Raw genomic sequence first — 5535 nt, 5'->3', positions numbered from 1 at the left:
TTGGATGCGGGAGGAATTTGATGGTTTGGTGGAGCCCCAGAGCTCAATTCCATATGTCCAAATTGGTCTGATTATTGTAGTGTATACTAATTTTTTGTAGTGAAAGGGAAGTTTAGAGCGTTTGTCAAGTAAGTGTTGTATCAATCGAAATCTACGAGCAGTTTCTTGTCGTTTCAGTCTTGTGTGTGGATTCGAAGTAAGTCTCTTGTCAAGATGGAGTCCTAAGTATCGAATCTGTTCAGCAGGCGTTAGTGGAGTATTTAGAAATGATACTGTAGGACAGGAGGGTAGAGGTTTACGACGGAGAGTATAGGTGATTTGATGGGATTTGTCAGGATTTAATAATGTATTAAACGGACATTTCAACAAATTTATAGATGAAATGTTCATATATCTGGTACTATAGTATTTTAAGATCACATAGAGGAAAAGAGTTAACTAAGATAAGCCCAAAGTTAAGGACACAGTGTGAGGACACTGTGAATATCTCCTAATAATTTACGATGATTTGATCTATATCCTTTTCTAAATTTTCACGTTGCTTGCTCTCCTTCTTCTTTTAGTTACATGATACACATTCCTTGGTTTCCTATGAAGATATATTGAAAAATAGTGGAGTAACTGAAAATGAAAGAAAGGCATACGAATTAATAGAAGTTTCCAAGTTACTAAGTTAAAAGTTCCAACAAGAAGTTTTTGAATTGTGTGAGGTCACAAGTGCCCTAGAAACTCCGTTATTCCTATTCCTGGTGGAATGTGAAACTTGATTAGAGAAAGTTTGATTATTCCACTATTTATCTTGAGTAAAAATTCATTTCCATTCTTTGGACTATTTTCATTATTAGGCATCGCAATCCAGTACCATACTACGATGATGAGCAAACAGGTAAATACCGCAAGGTAAGACGCTCCCCGAGGAAGCAGCTAACTGGCAGAACTGATTGGGTTACATATCCCAAACTGGGTTAGCCCCCCTTAACTAGCTTAGTGTCTTCTAATAGGGCAGCGAAGGGGGCCATGTCAGGCCAGGGCTTGGGGGGGCCTCCTACGGAAACATTACCATATTAGCAAACAGTATATAACAAGCAATAATATAAAACAAAAATGGAGTTAAATAATATATTTGTATAAATGAGAGAATTTTTATCCATGGACCCAGGTTAGAATCTGGCTGTGAAGTATTGATTCTGTTCCTGTAGGCGTAATTCAACCCTATGGGTACTTGAGGTGAACCGTGAGCCCAAGAGAAGAAAAAAAAAGTCCCAATTTTTGGTTACTTTATTGAAAATTATGTATAATTATTAGTAATCGTACATAATTAGAAATTGATTATTCTGCCAAGTATAGTCAGGGGAATTAAAAATGGCCACTGGTTTAAAACGTTTTAAAAAATTGATTTTTCATTCCGAGCTCCATATCTTTAAAACTCCCAACATCACTAGAAAACGTAATCAAACTTCAGAAGAGTTAATTCGTCAAAATATAAGCCATAATAGAGCTATTTACGCCCACTAGTTCCCGAGACATAGTTTTTTAAATAGCAAGATTTCATAAAAAATACGCCGAAAAATCAGTGCTTAGTGAATTTATATTGGGAAATCTATATTACAGGAACCATTCGAAGTACAGATATCTATTAGCACTCAAACTAAAGGTGACTTAACGTAATATAAACTAAAATAAAGTTAAATACTAAGAATATTTACAAATTAATCATTGAACTTGGCGAGAACAAGTATATTATTAATTATATAAATTGTAGAATGTTATTAGATATTGTGGTATTCATAAACTACATATCTCAATGTTAATACAAGTGGACGAAGGTTACAAGGCGGAGACCTACGTTCCTCTCCATATTCAAAGGAGCTATTGTGAATCGACATGTCTCGTCACTGCTTTCACACCCACTCGACTATTATCATTCATCTATATTCATTCTTACTATTTTATTATGTATTTGTTTTATGTATATTACTTGAATTTATAATAATAATAGCCACTGGGGTTTAATTAATACTTTTGCTAAGAGAAATTAATAATCTAGTTGTTCTTCGTTAGGGATTAAGGGCGTAAAATTCAACAATCATCAACGCCCATGTTTTCTATTTTTTTTTCCTAGATGTTAGGATTTATACCGTTGATATTTCAGTGCTTTATTTATTTGGGATATGTAATAATTTTATTGTGTATTTCAATGTGATTTTTAAATGTGTTTAGATTTAGGACTCAAATCCTGTTTAATAAGTTATTTTTTCCTTAAAGCTAATTTTATTTATTTTCGTTATTAATTGTCCTATTCTCAATCAAACCAATGTCACCACCACCCTGCGATTAATAATATAGTAAAAGCAGCTTAAAAATTAGCTGTACCGTAAAATTAACTGTACATTAATTTCTTTTAATAGATTGTAACACCTAAAGTTTTAAAATATACGATGCTGAAAAGTTTCCCTATCTCTGGAGGTCCATTGACATTATATCGCAGATTTTTCAAAATGGCCACCATATATTCTTTGCTTTATTGCCAATAACTCCTGTATTAGCCAAAATAACGTCATTAAATACTTTATGGTGCATTTAACGAGCTTTATGGTGCATTCAACTCGAGCCCTGATAGAATCTTTATGTTGTACTTCTATACTTTTTTCAATAAACAAAAAAGTTATTAATAAAATGAATAATTATAAATAATTAATTCTAAAGAAATCATCATTTAAATTTATTATGGCGAATATTAAGGCTAATATTCGTAGGAAAATAGTTATTACAAATTAAATGTTTTATTTTTTCGATTGTAGGTCTTTGACCGCCCAAACTAGCCTTCTCCACACTTGCCTATCTGGGCTACTCCTTTCCATTTTTCTGCATTAAGTTCTTACACATCTTTGTCGATTTTGTCAATCCATCTGATTTTGGACTCCCGTGTGGTCTCTAATCAACTAGTACTGGTACAATACTGGTATTCGTTTTTGTGTTGAAGCGTCCTGATGAAGTGCTTCGAGCCACATGACCCGCCTATCACAACCTCCTGCCTTCATATCATGTTTCATCTTTCATGTTTAATAATTGGACGTTGCAGCTTGTTGTTATTGTATAAAAATATTTTAATATTGTTATGGTCATATTCTTTATTTTATTTGTTAGGTATGTATTGCAGCCTGTAGAATTTTTTATTGTCATTATCCAATGTTTAACTATTTTATTTATCAATATTATTTGTCACTAGAACCTTTTTATTGTCTTCCATATAAAATTCAATCATTTTTGTTCTGTTTTCATGTTTTTCTTGTTATATTTCATCGCTTTTAATTCGATATGTTATTAAATCATCTTAAGATGTAAACGTTTTTTATATTGTTTTAGGTTTTAGAAATAACTATTTAATTATTTATTAAAAATAAAAAAAATTAATTCGTTGTATTATTAAATTATATTACGACGTTGCAGTAAGCAATAGGAATTTACCTACGTACATAAATATTAATATCTACGCTTTCATTTTCATTCAATACTAACAACAACTACTAACACCAAATGGGCCAAAGTCCCTGGCTAAAAGATGTGTATATTAGCCAATAAACTTTCTATCTATCTATCTTGTTATGTTTCATCGCTTTGTTGGTCTGACTTTTTTGTTTTTCCTTCTTTGTTATATTTCCGTTATTATTATTAGGTATATGATTGCTAATTATTTTGCTGTACCAGATTCTGTTCATTCATCTTTTCGGATAAAAATGTCAGACTGATATATTATATATATATATATATATATATCCTACCTATATATATATATAAACCTCCGGAGGTTTGAAAAATAATTTAATAATCTATTGCTTGCATTGTATTTTTGGTACATATAATCGTTATTTTGTTATTATCTAAAGTAATGTACATATCTAAAAATCTGATTTTTTTATTCTGAGTTTTTTCTTTGGAACATTTTATTATTTTGTAGTAATTATTCAATAAATGTAATATTTCATTGTAACTGTGTTTTTTTTTAATGATTATTAAATCATCTATATATTTTTAAAATTAAAATTGCTTTTATATTTGCCTTTATTGATGGTGTATTAATTAAATTGTTAAGGTATATGCCTCTTATATTGACTAATGGACTTGATCCTATTTGTAAGTCGTGTATTCTTGGAGGTATGAAATCGCTACTTGTAATTTATTTTTTATAAATCTAATAACCCCATTTCTTGAATTTTTGACCAGAAGAAAGAATTTATTACGTTAACGTTATTAGGCAATAGGTAATATTTATAACTGACTTCATTCATGCTAAAATTAAAATAAAATAAATTAATGAAAAAATTATTTTCTTCAGAATAAATAAAATCTCTCTCTAAATATATATCAACAAAATGATAAATAAAATTAACGTAATCAAAGAAAAAACTTATGTAAGAACCCCAAGCCACATTTACACTGTTATATACAATATTTATACTATCGAACTGAGGATCCCCAATCCCAGGTATGAGGGGTAGAGTAAGGTTCTTTGAGATCCCAGTGCATCCCTCTCACCGCGTCACTGGTAATGAGCCAGTGGAGGCTGAGTAAGTGCGCCAAAGCCGCAAACACTCGACTTGAGTGGAGCATCTGACCTTTGGCAACTCCAATTGTCGATTTTTATTTTACAATAAGTCTCTAGGCCACAGCCGTTTCAACCTTCGTGGTGGATTGTAGGGATCCAGTTCCGCCGGATAAGGATCAAACCAAAGGACTAGACAAATTAGAAAGATTTCTATGGAATTTCGAAAATTTGGTTAGTATGAGGTTTTACATCCATGGTGTGAATTTTTGTGAAATATTTTCTAAATACATCTGTAAAAAGTTCCACCCTGATATGTGTGTTTATCATTTAATAAATTATCCATTTTTTTTTTTTTTTTTTATATATATATATTCCGCTGGTGTTCCTCAAGGTAGTATTCTCGGTCCCATTCTCTACACCGTCATACAGCTGACATCCCAACAACTCCTAACACTATCCTTACCACGTATGCTGATGACACATGTGTGCTGTCAGTTAGTAATAACGCAGATTCCGACTATTATAGCACTTACTAGACAAACGGTCTAAACTTCCAACTCATTACAAAAGACAGATCTACATGACAATAATAAGGCCCATCTGGAGATACCGAGTTGAACTTTGGGCCTCCACTAAACCTTCGAATTCCTCACGTATCCAATCCTTACAATCCAAAATCCTTCGTAAAAACCTCAATACTCCTTATTTTGTTACTAATAAAACCATCCATAAAGACCTAAATGTTCCTTATGTAACCGATCTAGCCCGAACCCGATATCATGCCTTCCATAATAAACTCCCTAACCACCCAAACCCACTAGTTTCTAACCTTGCTTCCTCTTCCATTCCTGGCAATCCTGCAAGGCGTCTGAAAAGAAGATGGCCTCCTGACCTTATATTGTAAACTGTTTTTAGAATTCTACTACTGGGCAGTTTCTCTACATGCTGTATCATATCTTTATCATTATATCATTATGATCAAATTTACT

Source organism: Halyomorpha halys, unplaced genomic scaffold, assembly GCF_000696795.3.
Source record: "Halyomorpha halys isolate HHAL.00 unplaced genomic scaffold, Hhal_1.1 Scaffold39.1, whole genome shotgun sequence".
Taxonomy (NCBI): Eukaryota; Metazoa; Arthropoda; class Insecta; order Hemiptera; family Pentatomidae; genus Halyomorpha; species Halyomorpha halys.
This window is presented reverse-complemented; position numbering follows the sequence as displayed.